This window comes from Schistocerca serialis, chromosome 1, assembly GCF_023864345.2.
Source record: "Schistocerca serialis cubense isolate TAMUIC-IGC-003099 chromosome 1, iqSchSeri2.2, whole genome shotgun sequence".
NCBI classification, from domain to species: domain Eukaryota; kingdom Metazoa; phylum Arthropoda; class Insecta; order Orthoptera; family Acrididae; genus Schistocerca; species Schistocerca serialis.
This window is the reverse complement of record NC_064638.1, coordinates 1,034,859,012-1,034,882,671: the sequence shown is the minus strand read 5'-3', so window position 1 is coordinate 1,034,882,671 and position 23,660 is coordinate 1,034,859,012.

Here is a 23,660-nt window from a genome sequence, read left to right as displayed (position 1 = left end):
TAAATACTTAACACCATCTCATCCAGTGGGTACTGGCCTGCTGACATTGGGAGACACAATTTGCAATGGCTGTTTTGGTCAGACAGAGTGCTTTCACATATTCGGGAATTACCAATATTGAATTCAGTTCTCAAAACATTTGGTGGCATCATCATGATCCCAAACATAATGAGTACCCTAAACCAAAGTTTTTCTGCAAGTATCTGGAATGCACACACACCAGTTGTCACCAGAAACATTACACCTGTAGAATGAAATATTATTTTGAGTTCTGTAATACTGTGAAATTTTCTCAAGTGGGTCTTTTGTAAGGAGAGGCTTTATTTTATACCACCTCAGGTCTGCATCTTTTATTGTAGACAAGTTGTTTTACATTCCTGTAGTAAAACTGTCCACCTTGTAAGCCTAGGACTTAGTAACTTACAGGTTAATAAAACGCTCGGAACATGGTGGTAACAAAATACCATAATGTGTTTTCATAAATGTAATAACTGAACTTCTCACACGTCCATACTACAGCCAGAGCTTCTAACTCAGTAGCAGAATATCCATGCTCACACTCTGAAAGGGTTCTACTAGCAAAACTAATCATGTTAACTTCAATCTTACCATCCTTTACAAGCACCTGAAATTCACAAGCACCAAGTTCTGAAAAGGATGCATCCATGGCTATCAAAAAATCTAAATGCATGTTAGGATGACATAGGATTTCAGAATTTAGTAAGACATTCTGTATTGTGTCAAAATCTGCATGACATTTTTCTGACCAGAGCCGTGCAGCATTCATTTTTAATACACTCAATGGTGCTGGACTGTTAAGTAAATGTTCAGCAAAAAAATGACAAAAAAATGAACAAAGGCCAAGAAAATCTTTCAACTGCTATTTTGTGTGCAGAGCTGGAAAATTTTTCGTTGCACTTTTCTTATCAGGATCAAGTGTTATTCCTTCAGGAGATATGACATGACTCAAAAACATTATTTCCTCACAACTGAACATAGCACCAATGAAATTACTTCAGAGAAGAACTAGAGCAAATCTGAATGAATATAATGAGAAGCGCCGCGTAGCTAAGAGGGTTTGCAGAAAGAAGAAAAGAGCACTAGAAAAGAAAAAAATGGAAGAAACTGAACAGCTAGGAGAAGAGAAGCAAGTATGTGAAATGTACCAAAAGATTAAAGAAGGAAAGGCTGGGTTTTAATCCAGACCAAATATATGTAGAAATAAAGAAGGGGATTTGATAGGGGAGAATAATAAAATACTCGACAGATGGGCGGAATACTTCCAAGAGTTACTGAACCCAGAAGTAGAAGGATTAGAACAAGAAGAACTGGTGGAAATAACTTGTTATAGACCAGAGGTCTTAACACCAGAACCCACACTGGGGGAAGTGATACAAGCCATTAAGACCTTAAAAAATAATAGGGCACCTGGAGAAGATCAGATCCAGGCGGAACTGCTTGAATATCTGCATCTACATCTACATCTACATTTATACTCCACTAGCCACCAAGCGGTGTGTGGCGCAGCGTACAATTCATGCCAAAGTCATGATCTCTTGAATCATACCAAACTGATAAGGGTCCCACATAGACAAACGATACACAAAGACTGGACAAACTAACGTATTGTAAGCTATTTCCTTTGTTGAAGGACAATATTGCTTCAGGATTCTACCAATAAACCGCAATCTAGAGTTTGCCTTACCCATTACTTGTGTAATCTGGTCATTCCATTTGAGATCATTCCGAATAGTCACACCCAGATACTTGACGGACATTACCACTTCCAAAGACTGGGCATTTACTTTGTACTCTTACATTAATGGGGATTTTCGCCTCGTTATACACAGTAGGTTACACATACTAATATTGAGAGATAACTGCCAGTCAATACACCACGCATTTATTTTATGCAAATCCTCATTGATTTGTTCACAACTTTTGTGTGATGCTACTTTCCTGTAGACTACAGCATCATCAGCAAACAGTATCAGGCCGCTGTCAATACCATCAACCAGATCGTTTATGTAAATCATAAAAAGCAGCGCACCCATTACGCTGCACTGGGGCACACCTGAAGTTACACTTGTTTCTGTTGAAGTCACCCCATTCAGGACGACATACTGCTCCCTGTCTGTTAGAAAACTTTCTATCCAACTGCATGTGTCATTGGATAGACCATAAGCGAGCACTTTTTGTAGCAAGTGACAGTGCGGAACTGAGTCGAATGCCTTTCGAAAGTCGAAAAATATGGCATCAACCTGGGAGCCAGTATCTAGAGCCTGTTTTATATCATGCACAAAGATGGCCAGCTGTGTCTCACATGACCACTGTTTCCTAAAACCGTGCTGGTTTCTGCAGATGAGCTTCTCAGAGTCTAGAAAGTTCGTTATGTCTGAAAACAAAATATGTTCCATGATTCTACAACAAATCGATGTCAGTGAAATTGGCCGATAATTATGTGCATCCGATTTTCTACCCTTTTTATAGATTTCTATGACCTGGGCCTTCTTCCAGTCCTGTGGAACTTTCCGCTGTTCCAATGATCTCTGATAGATGATGGATAAGAATGGTGCTATATTAGTAGCATAGTTAACATAAAATCTTATGAGGGTACCATCTGGGCTAGATGCCTTCCTGACATCTAAGGATCTTAACTGTTTTACAATCCCAGATACACTAAACACTATGTCAGCCTTTCGTTTGTTCGATAATTGAAAGGGGGAATGGTGCTGCAGTCCTCTACCGTAAATGAGTTTTTGAAAGCTAGGTTTAGAATTTAAGCCTCCTGTTTATCATCATCAGTTACATTACCCATACTGTCAGCAAGAGAAGGTATTGAATTATTTGTAGCGTTCATAGATTTTCAGTACGACCAAAATTTTTGGGGCTATTTTTAGAATCTACAGATAAAATATTGCTTTCAAATTTGTTAAAAGAATCTCTCATTGTCCTTCTGACAGCTGCTTTCATTTCACATAATATGGTGGGGAAGCATTGTGGAAAGCAATACGTAAAGTAATACTGAACATCTGGTGGGAGGAGAGCATTGCCAATGGAGTGGAAATGGTTATTATGTGCCCCATAATTAAAAAAGGAGATACATTAAACTGCCAGAATTACCGAGAAATATCCCTGCTAAATACTACATATAAAATGTTCTCCAAGATCCTATCTAGGATGCTTACTCCTTATGTGGAAGAGAGAATTGGAGATTATCAGAGTGGCTTTAGAAGAAATAGGTCAACAACTGACCAAATATTCACATTATGCACACTACTTCAAAAATGTTATGAACATCAAATAAACATACATCAGCTTTATATCGATTTTAAACAAGCCTATGATAGCATCTCAAGGGTGACATTGCAGAATGTGATGGAAGAGGCAGGAATACCTAAGAAGTTCATTAAACTTGCTATGATGACCTCAGTGAAACCAACTGTAAAGAAAAATACAGGGTGAAATCTCCAGAGAAGTGGAAGTGAAAAAGGGACTGAGACAGGGTGACAATATCTCCTCACTGCTAGTCAATTTCTACCTAGGAAAAGCCATAAGTCAGATAGAGATAAATAGAGGAGGAACCATTTTTAATCAGTTGCTGCAGTACCTGGCCTACACAGATGATGTGGTAGTACTTGCATGAAACACCACTGTGCTGGCTGATGCCAATCAACAACTGGAAGAGAGGTGCAAGGGAACTTGGCCTGGTAGTCAATGTCAAAAAGACCAAATATATGGCAATGACCAACCAGCAAAACCTACCAAATCTCAGGATAGCTGACAAGGAGTTTCAAAGGGTGAGTACCTCAGATCGACTATCACAGAGACAAATGACATCAGCAGTGAAGTGAATGCTAGAATAGCAGCAGGCAACAGATGCTACTTTTCCACACTAACCGTGCCTAGGAGCTCACTTCTATCACGAAAATCTAAAATCCTCATTTACAAAACAATTATAAGACCAGTTATTATGTATGGTGCCGAGACATGGACCATGACTGTAAATGAGGAAAGAATCCTTAGCATTTAGGAGAGAAAGGTTCTGTGTAAAATATATGGCCCAATATATGATCAAAAAGGCTGCTGCATCTGTACGAATGCAGAGTCAGAACAACTTTTTGAAGAACCTGACATTGACCTAGCACTAAAATAAGAAGACTGCGATGGGCAGGGCACATGGTCAGAATGGAGGAAGACAGAGCCTGTAAGAAGATTTTTTGTGGCAAGGCAGGAGGCAGATGATGGAAGGGACATCCCAGAAAGAGATGGATGGACAGAATTGAAGAAGACATGAAAAAGCTGGGTGTCAGAGGATGGAGATGGAGAGCTGTGGACTGGATAGAATGGCAGGATATTTTGATGCAGGCCAAGGCCCTCCAAGGGCTATAGAGCTGAGGAGCAGTAGTAGAACTTTGATTTCTGCAAGGTAACTGCAACTCCAGCCAGTGAAAATTTACATAACGTTCAGTCCATTAATTCAAGGTGTTCGTCCCACATAGAAGTTGAAATCAAGGTGTCATCAACATATAAAGTTATTTTGTCTAGGAGACCCGGTCTGAGAACTGTGTCTAGTGCCACAATAAGTACACAATTCCAAGTGGTAAAACTTAATATTAAGTCCAAATGGAAAAACACAAAGCTGATAACTTCTGCCATCATGGACTAAAGTTGTGTATCTCATAGATTCATTTAACAGTAAGATCTGCCAATAGGGCAGCAGAGATCTAGACTAGTAACAGAGCATCCTATTGAAATGATTGTTATTTCTCTTCTAGATTTTCTGGTTGCTTACAGACTGGTACAATTATTTTATTCATAGCATGGGGCTTACAGACTGGTACAATTATTTTATTAATAGCATGTACATCCAGAAAGAGGCATACTTGGTCTTTAGGTTTATTTACTGATAGTAACGGACTACGTACAGTGAACGCAAAAGGTTCACTTACTTTCCACTGAAGCATTCATCTTATTTCTTGATCAACAGCCTCTCATTTTTGCCACTGTGTAGAGTAAGATTTATGGCAGAATTTGTCATGTGGCATCACAACCATGTGGTACATTCACATATATATGTTAGGTTTCTCCTCAAAAACATGTAAGTATTTCAAAAGTATGTTTCTCAAATATAATTGGTGTCCTGTATCCAGATAAGAAGATTCCATTGCCTTATCCTGTATATATGCTTTGTTGCTCTCATTTTCACCATAGTGAGTTGAAAAAAAATATTCAGGTACCCTCTTTGCCTTTAAAAGTTTTCCTTTATTTTGTTGGTAGTACTTACCATGTTCCATTGGGGTTTGTATTAAATCTACTTGAATATCCTTGCTCTTGGCGTGTAAGTAAGAAAAACTCCATACTCAGCAAGCAGTGTGATAAGATTTTTTATGATCAGGAACTCCATTTCCAATAACATTATTTGCTTGTGTCTGCCTATTGACAGGTTTTTTGTGCTAAGTACGTCAACACTTTGTCAATTTCTCAATCTTTTAAAATAAATTTTGCAGTAAGACATTAATAGATGCACTTGTGTCTAAAACTATCTCGGTATGAATTTTTTCCCACTATGGCTTGTACTGAGGCTTGCAGTAAAACCTGTATTTATTTAGTATGCATAGGCTGGCCCATAGTCAACTCTTCTTTGATATCAATATTCCCACTATACTTCAAGAGATTGATGTATCTGTCCTGATTGCCCCCACCCCATCATCCAATCATCGTTGGTGGGCTTATGTTATTGTTGTTGCTGTTGTTGTTGTTGTGGACTTCAGTCCAGAGGCTGGTCTGATGCAGCTCTCCATGCTGCTCTATCCTGTGCAAGCCTCTTCATTTCTGAATAACTATTGCAACCTACATCCTTCTGAATCTGCTTAGTGTATTCATCTCTTGGTCTCCCTCTATGATTTTTACCCTCCACACTTCCCCCCAACACTAAATTGGTGATCTCTTGATGCATCATAATGTGTCCTACCAACTGATCCCTTCTTCTAGTCAAGTTGTGCCACAAATTCCTCTTCTACCCTATTCTGTTCTGTACCTCATCATTAATTATGTGATCTATGCATCTAAACTTCACCATCCTTCTGTGGCACCACATTTCGAAAACTTCTATTCTCTTCTTGTCTAAACTAGTAATTGTCCATGTTTCACTTCCGTAAGTGGTTACACTCCATACAAATACTTTCAGAAAAAGCTTTGTGACCTTAAATCTATACTCGATATTAACAAATTTCTCTTCTCCAGAAATAGCTTTCCTTGCAAAAGCCAGTCTACACTTTATACCCTCCCTACTTCAACAGTCATCAGCTAATTTGCTTCCCAAGTAGCAAAACTCATCTACTATAAGTGCCTCATTTCCTAATCTAATTCCCTCTGGATCACCTGATTTAATTCAATTACATTCCATTATCATCGTTTTGCTTTTATTGATGTTCATCTTATATCCCCTTTTCAAGACACTGTCCATTCTGTTCAGCTGCTCTTCCACGTCCTTTGCTGTCTCTGACAGAATTACAACATCATTTGCAAACCTCAAAGTTTTTGTTTCTTCTCCAAGTGTTTTAATTCATCCTCCAAATTTTTCTTTTGTTTCCTTTACTGCTTGCTCAATATACAGATTGAATAATGTTGGAGATAGGCTATAACCTTGCCTCACTCTCTTCTCAACCACTTCTTCCCTTTTGTGGCCCTCCACTCTTATAACTGCCATTTGGTTTCTGTACAAACTGTAAATATCCTTTCGCTCCTTGTATTTTACCCCTGTCACCTTCAGAATTTGAAATAGAGTATTCCAGTCAACATTGTCAAATGCTTTCTCTAAGTCTACAAATGATGGAAATGTATGTATACCTTTCCTTAACCTATCTTCTAAAACAAGTCATAGGACCGAGCGAGGTGGCGAAGTGGTTAGCACACTGGACTCGCATTCGGAAGGACGACGGTTCAATCCCATGTCCGGCCATCCTGATTTAGGTTTTCCATGATTTCCCTATATCACTTCAGGCAAATGCCGGGATGGTTCCTTTGAAAGGGCACGGCCGATTTCCTTCCCCATCCTTCCCTAACCCGAGCTTGTGCTCCGTCTCTAATGACCTCGTTGTCGATGGGATGTTAAACACTAATCTCCTCATCCACCAAGTCATAGGGTCAGTATTGTCTCATGTGTTACAACATTTCTAAGCAATCCAAACTGATCTTCCCTGAGGTCAATTCATCTGTAAAGAATTCGTGTTAGTATTTTGCAACTGTGACTTATTAAACTGATATTTTGGTACTTTCCACACCTGTCAGCACCTGCTTTCTTTGGGATTGGAATTATTATATTCTTCTTGAAGTCTGTGGGTATTTCACCTGTCTCATACATCTTGCTCATCAGATGGAAGAGTTTTGTTAGGGCTGACTCTCCCAAGGCCATCAGTAGCTCTAACGGAACGTCGTCTACTCCCAGGGCCTTGTTTCAACTTAGGTCTTTCAGTGCTCTGTCAAATACTTCATGCAGGAACATATCTCCAATTTCATCTTCATCTATGTCCTCTTCCATTTTCATAATACTGCCCTCAAGTATATCACCCTTGTATAGACCCTCTATATACTCCTTCCAACTTTCTGCTTTCCTTTCTTTGTTTAGGACTGCTTTTCCATTTGAACTCTTGATACTCATGCAGGTGGTTCTCTTTTCTACAAAGATCTCTTTAATTTTCCTGTAGGCAGTATCTATCTTACCCCTAGTGATCAGGGGCCTTGGCTTATAAAAAATATGGGGGGGCCCATACTGGGGGTCTTGCCCTGGGAAATTTTCTAAATTATAGATGAAAAATAGTGTGTTTAAAGTTTTTTTAAGCATTCTAGAGTCATATGATCAACATTAGAACCCCGAAAACTTGACTCTCAATAACTCGACACTCCAGGAAACTCGACAAGCCTGACAGATTTTTGGCTTTGAACAAAGAAACAAAACAAAAACGCACATGGTATTTTTGTAGAAGGCTAATTTAATTTATAGTAATACACATCCTTATAGACTATTACAGAGTAGTGAATATATACACTCCTGGAAATTGAAATAAGAACACCGTGAATTCATTGTCCCAGGAAGGGGAAACTTTATTGACACATTCCTGGGGTCAGATACATCACATGATCATACTGACAGAACCACAGGCACATAGACACAGGCAACAGAGCATGCACAATGTCGGCACTAGTACAGTGTATATCCACCTTTCGCAGCAATGCAGGCTGCTATTCTCCCATGGAGACGATCGTAGAGATGCTGGATGTAGTCCTGTGGAACGGCTTGCCATGCCATTTCCACCTGGCGCCTCAGTTGGACCAGCGTTCGTGCTGGACGTGCAGACCGCGTGAGACGACGCTTCATCCAGTCCCAAACATGCTCAATGGGGGACAGATCCGGAGATCTTGCTGGCCAGGGTAGTTGACTTACACCTTCTAGAGCACGTTGGGTGGCACGGGATACATGCGGACGTGCATTGTCCTGTTGGAACAGCAAGTTCCCTTGCCGGTCTAGGAATGGTAGAACGATGGGTTCGATGACGGTTTGGATGTACCGTGCACTATTCAGTGTCCCCTCGACGATCACCAGTGGTGTACGGCCAGTGTAGGAGATCGCTCCCCACACCATGATGCCAGGTGTTGGCCCTGTGTGCCTCGGTCGTATGCAGTCCTGATTGTGGCGCTCACCTGCACGGCGCCAAACACGCATACGACCATCATTGGCACCAAGGCAGAAGCGACTCTCATCGCTGAAGACGACACGTCTCCATTCGTCCCTCCATTCACGCCTGTCGCGACACCACTGGAGGCGGGCTGCACGATGTTGGGGCGTGAGCGGAAGACGGCCTAACGGTGTGCGGGACCGTAGCCCAGCTTCATGGAGATGGTTGTGAATGGTCCTCGCCGATACCCCAGGAGCAACAGTGTCCCTAATTTGCTGGGAAGTGGCGGTGCGGTCCCCTACGGCACTGCGTAGGATCCTACGGTCTTGGCGTGCATCCGTGCGTCGCTGCGGTCCGGTCCCTGGTTGACGGGCACGTGCACCTTCCGCCGACCACTGGCGACAACATCGATGTACTGTGGAGACCTCACGCCCCACGTGTTGAGCAATTCGGCGGTACGTCCACCCGGCCTCCCGCATGCCCACTATACGCCCTCGCTCAAAGTCCATCAACTGCACATACGGTTCACGTCCACGCTGTCGCGGCATGCTACCAGTGTTAAAGACTGCGATGGAGCTCCGTATGCCACGGCAAACTGGCTGACATGATGGCGGCGGTGCACAAATGCTGCGCAGCTAGCGCCATTCGACGGCCAACACCGCGGTTCCTGGTGAGTCCGCTGTGCCGTGCGTGTGATCATTGCTTGTACAGCCCTCTTGCAGTGTCCGGAGAAAGTATGGTGGGTCTGACACACCGGTGTCAATGTGTTCTTTTTTCCATTTCCAGGAGTGTAGTTCTGAAAAGACTGAAATTATATTTAAATAAGTCCTAACCTATCATTACAAGAATAAAACATAAAATATTGCTGTCTCACAGTAATAGAACTTTGATTAATAAGTGAAATAGCTAATGTAAGCTTACTTTGATTAAGGCACAGGGTTCATTAAATTAAAACAATATCTCAAAGTTAATGCTTCAATACAGTTAATAAAGTTAATACGGTATGACTAACACTTTCAGTCAAAAAGTACGTAAATAGTGGGTTTTAATTGAGTCTTAAAACCTAAAAATATTTAAGTATTTGAAAATAACTAATACAGTACTATAGTAATATAGTAATACAGTACTAAACTAGTACTAATATTTTGAAACTGAAAATTTAACATTATTTATGTATTTAATTCTTTATTTTATACAGATTTTTAATATTGCTCTAAATGCCATTATTGGGGCTATAGTGTCTTTAGATAGGTGTAAATGTCGACCATCTAACTTGATTACTGAATATGAAGTGGTTGATGACTTGTCAGATATCAGTTCATCCAAAACATCTTCGTGGGCATGAAGAACAGCCAAGTTGTTCAATCGCTTCTGTCCCATTGTTGAGCGGAGATATGATTTCAGGCATCTAAGGGCGCTAAATGACTGTGCTGCTGTTGGTGTAATGATTGTAACTACTTGGAGAAGCTTAATGCACTTCACTACTTCAAATAACATTTCTCCAACTGCAGGCTCTTGTGTAAGGTACTTTTTTACATCACACACACTTTTTAAGACCAGTTGCTTTTTATTAGAGATATCAGCATACATATTCAAGTGTAAGTGCAGTCTCTCAATGTCTAGGTCATTTCTGAAAAACTCAGTTGATTTATCCAATTTAAATAGCTTTGTAGTATTCCTTTGGGGTTTTGAAAGTGTGCAGTGAGCTGGCTTCATTGTTTTCATACTTCTTTGGTATACTTCGATTCCGAGAAAGTGAAGGATCATCAACTTGTGAAGGTTTTTCTTTTAAACACAATTTCCAAAAGTGTTCAAAACTATCGCGCCTTCCATTCAATATACAAATCAAGCTCTCATATATTTTTTTCAGATCAGCAACACTTAGATGAGGGCATTGAATTTTTTCATTGACATCCTCTACTGGGTTCATTGCATGGCAATAAAAATGTAAAAAGAAATAAGTCTTGAATTGTAACATTGACTCAAGGTAGCCTGCACATTTGTAACCTGCCTGTTTTGTCCTCTGCAGAAAATGTTTCAAAAAACTCTATAATTTCTTCAAAGTTTTTCAATATTCTCAAGTTGGGCAAAAGGGTCGTAGACCAGCTTGGACATTGGTGCTTTCACAGTGTATGCTTCTGAAAAGTCCCATCCTTTCATCGGATTCCCTTACAGTGTTTATTAAGTCCTTGGCTAAAGCCATAGTATCCTTCATAGACGTAAGATGGCACGTGCTTTTGGTTATATATCCAAAACTAACTTTTTTTAGTCCTTTGAACTTACCTCTCATATTCGAGGCACCATCATAGCACTGTCCTCTTAAGTTATCCATTGACAAATCAAGATAGGCAAAAACGTCTTTTAAAATATCAAACAGAGTTTGTGATTCAGTGTTGGGGGTCTTTATAAGCCAATAAAGTCTTCATTGATCATTAAGGAATCATCAACAGTAGGAATACAAAATGTCACTTGTTTATGAATCGAAGAATCACTTGTTTCAACAACCATAGTAGAAAATGACATCCTAACCAATCTGTAAACTCAGGTATGTCATTCTTTCGGAGTTCCAACAATTGGGGGAAAAAAAAAAAAAACAGTTTTCATTTTCGTGCCCTCTAACTCTAATTCCTTGTCAGCATAGAAATTGCACGGTAGTAAAAATTGTCTCAAGAGCTAAACGGCCTTTCTTCGTATCACTATCTAACTGTTCATTCAATTTGGAGGCCACACTTCAATTAGTGATAGAATTTAGTTTCAGGACACCTTCTTTATGCATCAACGTATTTTCATGAGGACGGAATTTTTCCAAAGCCTTTTTCCAGTTAAAAAACACTATGGCAGTAAATGCATCATCTTTTTTTGAAGAAAATTGTAATAGATTTTTAGTGTCTGCCTCTTTGCAGGTTTTGCAAAAAACTTTTTCCCTAGATGCTTCATATTCTAGCCATGTATATTTGATCAACCAAGACATCTGAAATGATCTTCCCTGACCGGATTGTCTAGGTTTCGGTTGTGAACGGTTCTCGCCTGAAGACAATGAAGCAATTGACAACACAATACACTAAGAGACTAAAGTAAATAAATAAAATATAGTCATGTAAAGTAGTCCACCGGACACTTAAGTCAGAAAATGAATAAAATATAGTCATATAGAGTAGTCCACCAGACACTGAAGTCAGAACATTAAACAGGTCTGCAGCATGCACTGAACGAAACTATCCGTGCTGAATGACTGCGACAGCAGGGTGGGCTTTATATAGCCGCGTCGTTGTAATGTCTCGTAGCATCAAGGTGACATGAGGTGGAGAGTTCCAGGCACTTCTGCTCCAGTCCTTTTGATGTCACCGCAGCCACAGTGATGGCCCACCAACGCCATACTTTACCTGAAGGTTCGCGCACCGAGAAAAATTCTAAGTGTGCCCGCAGCACCGCAACACTATCATATTCACAGCACTCATTCTCAGTTAACCTGCTTACTACCATAATAATTATTTGTTTTAACTCATTACTGAATGTATTTTAAAAGGTAACTATCATCAAACAAGGAAAATAAAAAATTGCAACATAATTTTGTGATTTTACAAAGCATAATATAACTAATAATTTTCTTAAATTATTGGGGGGGGGGGGGGGGGGGGGCGCTCGGCCCCCCCCAAAAGAATTTTTGAGGGGTCTCGGGCCCCCTCAGGCTCCATGGAGTTGGGGCCTGTGCTACAGATACATGCTTCTACATCCTTACACTTGTTATCTAGCCATCCCTGCTTAGCCATTTTGCACTTCCTGATGATATCATTTTTAAGATGTTTGTATTCCTTTTCACCTGATTCATTTACTGCATTTTTATATTTTCTCCTCAGTTTCTTTTATATTTTCTCTTCAGTTACCCATGGATTTCTACTAGCCCTCATCTATTTATCTGCTTGATCCTCTGCTGCCTTCACTATTTCATCTCTGAAAGTGACCCATTCTTCTTCTACTGTATCTCTTTCTCCTGTTCTTGTAAATCATTCCCTAATGCTCTCTCTGAAACTCTCTAAAGCCTCTGGTTCTTTCAAATTATCCAGGTCCCATCTCCTTAAATTCCTATCTTTCTGCAGTTTCTTCAGTTTTAGTCTACAATTCACAAACAATAAATTGTGGCCAGAGTCCACATATGCTACAGTAAATGTCTTACCATTATACAACCCTTCTGAAACCTTCCAGTGTCTCCAGGCCTCATCCATGTATACAACCTTCTTTCATGATTCTTAAGCCAAGTGTTAGCTGTGATTAAGTTATGCTCTGTGCAAACTTCTACCAGGTGGCTTCCTCTTTCATTCCTTACCGCCCATCCATATTCACCTACTACTTTTCCTTCTCTTCCTTTTCCTACTATCAAATTCTAGTCCCCCATGACTATTAAATTTCTCCTCCCGTAACTATCTGAATAATTTCTTTCATCACATTTCTTCAGTCTCTTCATCATCTCCGGAGCTAGTTGGCATATAAACTTGTACTACTGTGGCAGGCATGGGCTTCATGTCTGTCTTGGCTACAATAATGCATTCACAATGCTGTTCATACTAGCTTATCCACATTCCTATTTTTTTTTCTTCATCTACTCCTGCATTACCCTTATTTGATATTGTATTTATAACTCTGTATTCACCTTGTTCTTCCTCCCACTGAACTTAACTGATTCCCTTTATACGTAACTTTAAGCTATCCATTTCCCTGTTCAAATTTTCTAACCTACCTGCCCAATTAAGGGATCTGACATTCCGTGCTCCAATCCATAGAATGCCACTTTTGTTTCTGATGATAACAATGTCCTCCTGAGTAGTCCCTGCCCAGAGATCCAAATGGGGGACTATTTTACCTTTGGAATATTTTACCCAAGAGGATGCATCATAATTTAACCATATAGTAAAGCTCCATGTCCTTGAGAAAAATTATGGCTGTAGTTTCCCCTAGCTTTCAGCCATTCGCAGTACCAGCACAGCAAGGCCATTTTGGTTGATGTTGCAAGGCCAGATCAGTCAATCATCCAGACTGTGGACTTAATGATGTTGAAATTAATTTGACAAAGCTGCTGTGTTGGTAGTAGGCAATGGTTTATTGGTGGCTTCAACACTGTTTACTGCATGGTCTTGATTTTTTCAATTACTAGGAAGTGCACAATATTGTATGTAACTATTTGTGAATAAGTATTGTCTATATTTCCTCAGTTCTTGCTGTGATTTCTTTGATTCCAGTAACCATTATTGTGATTTCTGAAATTTTGTCTGTCGCCACTTCCTGATACCCAGGTTTGTACTGGTTATTATTAAACCTTCATCTTACTATTATCCATGCAACACACATGACGGGTGATGCAGGGGTTGACATCACAGGAGTGGCACGGTGCCAATTAGTATGTCCTGCTGTCATTTACCCCTCCCTCCTCTGTTGTTGCTACTGTCTATGATGGTGAAGTCTTTTCATAAGATTTGAGGAGAGTAAGATGTACAATAAACTTCTTAGTTATCATTTCTCATGTGGTTGGTCCCAATTCTTCATGTCTACGTGTCTGATTCTTAAAGCTAAAATTTACGGTTCTAATGGTTCAATTGATCTAAATAAATTTGAAATATGTCTGTGCAGAAATTTTGTTTTTTCAATATTTATTTGTGTCACATTTTAATATATCACACTGTCATCTGAATTTTCACATTAGCAAAGCTGAAATTACATTGTTTGTCCATACTACAAAAATATGTCTGATCACATCAGAGGTATGCTTACTACTGCTTCACTTTGTGGTAATAACAACATTCCAAAGAGTTTACAATTTTTTTTTTTTTTTTTACAAATGAATTTCTATTAGTTTAGATTATTATTTTATAAATGAATCTGGAAATAAACATAATAAACAGTACCTGATTGCAATATTAATAACAGAAATTTTAAGAGTGCTACATATTTTGTTACTTCAAATATTTTTAAAAAATCAATTTTAACTGTACATTCAGAGTTAGTACATATTGATGGTAACAACAAAAACAAAGTAATTCCTTCTCATAAATTTTAGCTTTAAATACTATACACTGTGTACCAAATAATACAAAAATTTTGTTAGGAAAACAGTCGAGACAACACTGACCTGTCCAAAATTAAAAAAATATTTCTGGTATCAACTACTTCTGTTGAGGAAAAGTAATTCTAGAGGAGGCTGTCGCTTTACACAGCATTATGATCCTGTGGGCACAGCTGACTTGAATATGGCATATTATTGTGGCCATTATTGTTATGATTATGGACCTTCATGTTTTCATGAATAAGATCAACAGTATCTAGAACAGATTAAAATGTTCTGGCACATGTATGCCTTTCTCATGAATATCTAAAAGCAACTTTGCATTCAGAATTCTTAATACATTTTTGTGAGAAATGGGCTCATCCGTGCAAAGAGTTTTGTTTAAATATTTCTCAAGCAACCTGAAGCGACTGCCCTGTGCAACATGGAAAGGCTCTGGGTTGAAAATTGATTTCCACAATCTCTCTTGATGACATTTTGAACTTTTGCTCTTTCAAACTGCTCTTAAGTTTGACAGAGTTAAGCTCCATCATCTTGTATATACCCTGCGATGAAATGGATTATTTGCTGCTCAGTCCAAGACTGTGGTAACATACCTTTTAATGCTTGTATAAACACAATTGGATAGAGAATATTTATCTTTGTTATAAACACTTGGAATTAGCTATGCCTGAGCAAACTTTCTTACCCTATACCGTGGGCAAAGCATGAAGCAGTTAAGCAGGAAATCAATAGAATGGGCGAATGGGGAATCATACAGCCATCATTTTCTCCATATTGCAGCCCAATACTACCAGCCAGCAAACCTGATGGATCATTATGACTAGTTTTCGATGCTAGAGGAATAAACAAAATTCTAGTACCAGTAAGAACAAAACCAGATAATTTAGATGAACAATTGCTAAAATTTCATAACACTAAATATTTCAGCACCCTTGACCTTAAAAAATCTTACTGGCAAATAAAGTTACATGAGGAGAGTAGAAAATACACAGCATTTGTCTGAAATGGCAGGAGTCATGAATTTCAAGTTCTACCCTTTGGCTTAAACATTAGCGCAGGCATATTTATATCAGCCTTGGACAAGGTCTTAGGACCTGAATTGCTCAGCAAAGTTACCATTTATGTTGACGATATGTTAATAGCCACATCAACTTGGGCAGAACACATCAATATAATAGAAAAGGTATTTCAGTGACTTACGAAGTACAGAGTAACAGCAAATCTAAAGAAATCTAACTTTGGCAAATAACAAGTGAAATTTTTAGGACGTATCGTATCAGAACAGGGTATATTACCAGACCCAAAGAAACTAGATGCCATACGTAATTGCCCACCCCCGGGGGAACAGAAAACAATTGAAAGCATATATAGGACTAACTTCCTTTTTCCGATAATTTATACCACAGCAGCTTATGAATAGTGATGCCCTACTTAACCTGTTGAGAAAGAATAAGCCTTGGTTATGGGATGAGAGATGCCAGGAGGACTTAACCAAAATTAAAAATACATTAATATCAGCAAACACTTTGAGTCATCCTGACATGTCCAAAGAGCTTTGTTTATGCACGGACGCCTCGTCTCAAGGGCTGGGGGTATGTTTGTTCCAGATACAAGAAGAAAAAGGAAAAACCATACCCAAAGTCATCAGCCTTGCCAGCAGAACTTTATCAGAGGCGGAAAGATCATATTCCGTATCAGAACTGGAAAGTTTAGCAGTAATTTGGGCGTTTAAGAAATTTGAGTATTTTCTTTGGGGTAAAAACACTAAAGTCTATTGTGATCACCAATCATTATCTTTTCTCTTAACATGTAAACTGTTACACCGAAGACTGGCGAGGTGGTGTTTGTACCTCCAGGAATTCAATTTTGAAATAATATACATAAAGGGCAGTCAGAATGTTATTGCGGATGCATTATCCAGATTACCGCAGGGACTAGACGAGTTCGGTGAACAGTCTGAAGACGATTCAGAAATCTGTACATTATTGATGCAAAAAAATACACAAAAATCAGACTACAAAAATTTTTGTAAACAAATGGGAATAATACAACAGCAAGACAACAGGTGGAAAAGGTAATACAAAATCAATGCAGACCACAAGGTAAGTAAATGGCATCAGTTATACAAAGGCGCTTTGTTCCACCGGAAGCACGAAAGTTCTAACCATTGGTGTGTATGCCTTCCAGAGGAATATATCGATGAATTTATGAAACACACACATACACAAAGTATGGGGACACCATGGAGTAACAAAATGTACAGACAAGATTTCCAAACTTTGTTGCTTTCCTAATTTATGACGAGGTGTTTCACAAATATTGAAAAGTGTGCTATTTGCCAAAGAACAAAACCATCCAATATGTCAAAGTGTACAGAACTGCACCCCATACTAACCAAAGCTCCACTGGAAATGGTTTCTCTGGATATCGCAGGGCCATATCCTAGAGAAAAAGGTGGTGTCAAATACATAATAGCCCTTTATGATATTTTCACAAAATACATTGTGGCATAGAGCGCCATAAATATCGATATTTGTTCTGTGCGTAAGTGGGATATCTTTGAGGAGAGGGCTTTCGGCAGGATGTTGGATGCTAACGGCAGTTAGCCTCCGGGCTTGTATCTGTGTAGAAGCTAAGTGTGAATAAATCTGTATCTGAGAGAATTCTAGTTGTTTACCTACAACTATTCCATAGTCCCTCACTGGTGACCTCGTTTTTGTGTAATATGCGTCCGAGTTACTGCCCGAAGGTTATTTACGCGCCTACCGCGTCGGGTTTCTCCGCGATCGCGAGGGCCTTTGTTCAGCTCCAGACAATGGCCTTTCAGCATTCACCGCCGCCCGGATTCCAGCAACATCTCTCCAGCACTCCTGCCGTCGTAGTGGACATGCCGCAAGAATCTTCGGAATCCTTCAGCCAGAACATGCAGTGGAATTCATCGAGTGCCGCCAGTTTCTTCCAACCGCCAACGGTCGTGGACTCTGGCTTTGTTAGCCTAGACCTTCCCATGTGTTCTCCACAGAGTGTTGGTCGGAAGATTCCTGCTCCTGTGTCGAACGCACAATTCAATACAGTTCATGGCGTCGAGTGTGGTTTTGCTACTTTGGAAAATCCAGTAGTAAATTCAAACTCGAATCAGTTCCCGCCACGTGTGTATCCTTCCGCACCGGCTAGTCAACAGGTGTTCAGTGCTCGCCAAACAGCAAATATCACACCGAGTGTGCATCCTAGTGGACGTGTGTGGGATCCTTGTGTTGCTTCTAATCAAGTCAACAAATCTGTGCTGGACAGTAATTACTCCGACATCTACAACCACCCCCACCACTCATGGTCGAGTGAATACTGTGTGCATAACGGACATTCACCGGCGTACTTAAGCACTTGTGGCTTCTCTCCTAGCTACCACGTCAATGAGAATGCACATTTTGACTACGATCCTCACACCGCTCGAGCGTCCGTCGCTTCTCAGCCGCCCCCCCCCCCCCCCGGCGTCAAGTGAATTTCGCGATTCCCGCATTACAGGACACCAATAATTCGGACTCGCTATCTTCTGCATGCTCTACTTCCGTCCGAAGTAATAGGCTCACCTCCGCAGTGACTGCAGTGCCAACTCTGCCGAAATTACCAGACTTCAAGCCCACTCACCCGGAGTTCTGGTTTAACCTGGTTGAGCAAACATTCAATGTCTGTGCTTTGGGCAACGACGCACGCTTCGCCTGCCTCATGAACCATCTTCATGACCGCTTCTATTTAATTTACGATCTGTTCAAAGCACCCCCCACCCCCAGCAGGAAAGTATGCTGTGGCGAAACAGACGATACTGGAGTGCGTCTCTAAAACCAGGAGAGAAAATGTGCGACAGCTCATCTACAAAGAGCGTCTCGGCGACAGGTCTCCGTCCCAGCTGTGGCGGTGCATCCGTCTTCTCGTTGATGAGCAAGTTATGCCTGATGACACGCTCGCAGAAATCTGGACTGAAAAGCTGCCTTTGTCTGTCCAGACTGCAATCTCTGCGTATGAAGATAGGCCAGTAAATGAACGTTTACACGCCGCCGACAGAGCATACTCCGCCAGGCAACGTGAGCTCCGTGCTCTGCATTCTGGACGTGACCGCACTAAGACGCTTTCTGACGCCACGCCCTTGTCTGGTGCTGCTAATAACAAGTTTGTTAAACTAGCCGCCCTGCCTGCACCTTCAACTCCCCGCAACGACAGTGCATCGGCCTCTGTGGAAGACTCTGGGGCACACAGTCCGTCACCTAGCAACTACCCACAGGAGCACAGGCCCGCCCAACCTTACTGTTTCTTCCACGCGAGATTCGGGGAGCAAGCTCGCAAATGCCAGTCACCGTGTTCTTACCCAAACTCCAACCGCAGGTAGGCTACGGTGCCACCTCCTGCGACGTAAACAACGGGCACCATCCCACGTTGCACTCCATTTCGGACAATAACAGTAAGTGTGGTCGAGTCTATGTTCGCGATTTACGATCAGGTGTATGTTTTCTGGTAGACACTGGCGCAGACGTCTCTTTGCTGCCGGTTCGCCTAGCAACCAATAAAGTGCAACCACAGAAAACAGTACTTCGTGCAGTGAACTTGTCTACCCTACAGTGCTCGGGTTCCACTTTGTATACAGTGAAACCTTCGCCCAAGTGCAAGCTGTAGTGGACGTTTCTAGTGTCAACAATTGAAGAACCTATTCTCGGAATTGATTTCCTCAAGCACTATCAGTTGTCACTAGATTTTGTGCAAAATACCGTGTTTTACTCCCCCCCGCCCCCCTTAACAAACATATTCCTATCCCTTCGCCGAGTGACAGTTCGGCTAACACCAAACATGTGTGCTGTGCTAAGAAGTGTGTAAACCTATCCTTGGAGCGGCAATCTTGGACAAACAAGAGGCTAGTGGAGTGCGCCAAGTCTTCGAAGTTACGGATGGAACGTACGGAAATGCTGCTGCATCTCCGTGACATACACCACGAGTTGGCCTCCACACAACAACGCCTTGCGGCACTACAAGCAGACGACTCGTCGGCTACAGACAAGGTCAGTCCATACCAATCTGGTGTTCCCGTGCCCGCGCACGTTAACGACAATGTTGTGAACTCTGTAAACTGTGTCAGCACCCCCTTTTGTAATGACAGTGTATGCCCGAGTGCTCATGCTCCTTGCGTTCCGAATGGACAATTAACGTGCCAAGCTCGTGGCAATGAACTACGGCCATCTGCTGTTCGGCCACGCCCACTCGTGCCTACAGCGCTCGTAGCGGCACGGCCCGCTACCAAGAACCAGTGTACCAACCTCGCCCATAACACGTGTGCGGCCTTTACGCAGCCTACGAGCGGGTGGCACACCTGTACTTCCGTGCCCTCAGCGCCACAGCTTGGCCCGTCCGCCACTGCCTGCTCCGCTTCACGGACATCTGACTGTCGTGCCGTGCCACGTAATGCAGTAGTCAAAATGGTTCAAATGGCTCTGAGCACTATGGGACTCAACTGCTGTGGTCATAAGTCCCCTAGAACTTAGAACTACTTAAACCTAACTAACCTAAGGACAGCACACAACACCCAGCCATCACGAGGCAGAGAAAATCCCTGACCCCGCCGGGAATCGAACCCGGGAACCCGGGCGTGGGAAGCGTGCAGTAGTCACTAATGGCACAGTTCATCGGTTACGTCTAACCGATGGGCCGCCCATATCGCAACGCCCACGCCGCCTCAAGCCGGAATTTATGAAAATTGCAAAAGAACAATTGGATGATCTGTTACAAAAGGGAATAATTGAACCTTCTTCCAGTTGCTGGGCTAGTCCTATCCTGTTTGACCAAAAGAAAGACGGTACTTGGCGTATGGTCGGAGACTATAGGCGTTTAAATGCCCGCACCATCATTGATAAATATCCGGCCCCACACATTGCAGACTTCAATCATGCGCTCGCAGGTGCAAAGTACTTCTCTGTTTTGGACTGTAAGCATGCATTTCATCAGATTCCTATGGCTCCGGAGGATATTGAAAAGACTGCCATAACCACTCCCTTCGGGTTGTTCCAATACAAATTTATGCCGTTTGGGTTGAAAAACGCCCCCCAAACGTGGCAGCGTTTCATCAATCAAACTTTATCCCGTCTAGACTTTTGTTTCGTATACATGGACGACATATTGGTTTTTGCTTCTACTTTGGAACAGAGTGAGGAGCGTGTTCAAGACGTGACAGATATTTTAGCAGCCGCTGGTATTGAACTGAACAATAAAAAGATTCAATTGCACCAGTCGTCCGTCACATTCCTAGGTTGTGTTGTGTCATCGGACGGTCTGACACCACCACATGACAAGATCAAGCCTGTTCTCGAGATGCTACGCCCTCAGACCTATAGGGAATTACCCAGGTTCATCGGAACAGTTAATTATTACCGGAAACATTTGCCAGCTGCTTCTGCGGTGCAGGCTCCTCTCACAGATGCTCTCGCTGGCACCCGCCAGGTACCATGGACACCAGACATGGACAAGGCATTTAACGAACTCAAACAGCTGTTGGCCTCCGCTGTCACTATTGCTCACCCACGTGCGGACGCCACAATGTTTATCACTACTGACGCTATCGACAATGCTATCGGCGCAGTATTGAGTCAGACATACAACGATGTTAAGACCCCCCTGCAGTTTTTCTCAAAAAAGCTCAACTACGCGCAGAAGAAATACTCAGCATTCGACAGAGAATTACTTGCCGTTTACGAGGCCATAAGACACTTCAGAACTGATGTTGAGGGACGAGATTTCTATGTGCTCACTGATCACAAGCCGTTGGTTCCTGCCATTAAAAATCCTGCGGCTGATCTGCCCCCACGACGCTTTCGTCACATCGATTACATCTTGCAATTTACAAATGACATTCGCTATATCCAAGGAGAGGACAATGTGGTCGCTGATTTTCTCTCGCGTGTTGGTGCTGTCACAACCTTAATTGACTTAACGGACCTACCTCGGTTGCAATCGGCAGACCCCGATACCATGCAGCTAATTTCAGACCACAGCTCCTCTCTCCAACCGGTACGCTCTACTTTCCCTGGCATATCTGACTTAGTGTGGTGTGATGAATCGACTGGTACATTGCGGCCATTCCCCTAAGCCCCTTCAACGCCAGGTCTTTGACAAACTACACGCATTAGCACACCCCGGTATCAAAGCTTCCACCCGTCTGGTAGCTGAACGGTTTGTCTGGAAAGACATGCGCCGTGACTGTCAGTCTTGGGCAAGGGCATGCATGGTGTGTCAACAGAACAAAGTTTCCAGGCACACTTCTCCACCCCTTGGCTGTTTTGCCCAACCACCAGGCCGGTTTCACCATGTTCATGTCGACCTCGTAAGCCCTTTGCCCCCCTCCGAGGGTTTCTGTTACTTGTTTACAGCTATTGACAGGATGACTCGGTGGGCTGAGGCTGTGCCTATTCCGAACATTACCTCTGAGACAGTAAGTCGAGCATTCTTAGATTCGTGGATCTCTAGATTTGGCTCACCTGTTTACCTCACCACTGACCAGGGGCGACAATTCGAGTCTTCAGTTTTCTCTGACTTACATAAAATGTGGGGTATTGTCAAAATTCATACTTCTGCAAACCACCCCCAAAGTAATGGGCTTGTCGAGCTATGGCATCGCACCTTAAAGTCTGCCCTGCATTGCCATGACTCACTATGGACAGAGGCACTGCCCTTCGTGCTTCTTGGCCTTCGTGCGACTTTCAAGGAAGACCTCAAGGATTCCGTAGCCGAGTTTGTGTATGGCCAACCTCTGGTTTTGCCTGGAGAATTAGTCACTCCGACCCCACTTCCATGGCCCTCTGAACTCCCTTCACTTCTCGAGCGGGTGCGCTTGCACTGCAGCAAAATTCAGCCGCCACCTCCAGCTGCTCATACACCTCTGCGTGTGTACGTAGCGTGCACACTAGACTCTTGTGAGTACGTGTTTCTCAGAGACGACTCAGTCAAAGCCCCGCTTCAGTCGCCCTACACAGGTCCTTACAAGGTCGTCAAACGCTCTGAGAATAACATGGATCTCCTCATAAAAGACTCTGTAACCACGGTCTCACTCAACCGAGTGAAACCAGCTTTCATTGAACCTCAGGTGAACCTTCCTGATTCTGCCCCTATTTCTCCCACTCCTGCTTCGAGCGGCCATCCATCTTCCCACACCATGCATTCGGGTATTGATTCTCCACAGTGCGCTTCTCTGCCGAGCACTGCTCCTTCTCCGCGTTCATCTAATTCGAGTGGCCAATCTTTTCGGGGCTTCACTCCTCACAGCCCTCGCAGTCAAACTGTCAACCACTCGGCTTCTACCATTGTGTTACCATCTTCGTGTGACAGCTCTTTGTCACGCCGTTCAATCCACGCTGGCTCCTCGTTGCCTTCGGTCACGCTCCCTCGTCTGTCAGCTGATCGCCCGAGGTTGTCTCCTGCGCAGTCCAGTGCACCTGTCACCCCCCTCTTAGCAGATGCTTCCCCCTGCCATGGCTTTCCCACACCTCCCTGCCTCCCTACCATTGCTCGTACAGGTGCCATCCAAGAATTCAAAACACATGTGCAGCCTGATGACATACATAAATTATCTGTTGTCGTAGATGGCGATACGGTGTGTGTGGTACTCGCGTGTGACAATATTGAGGAAGGAAATGCAGAATCTCGTGTGGTGCGCCGCTTTAAATTGAGCAGAAGTGCTGCGTGTGGCAATTTGCGTGCCTTTGTTAGGCCTTCTGGCAAGGTGATTCTCCGCCTGCCGGCTGACGAAGTGCTACACTTCCACTCCAGGACGGGACGTCGTCTTCAGCCGCCGGCGTCGCTTGCTGACTTCACCGTCGACGTACCGGGTTTCACCCCCCGGTCTCCTGCCAGTCGACCGCTTCCGCCTGACGCAGAAGAACTGTACGTTATCT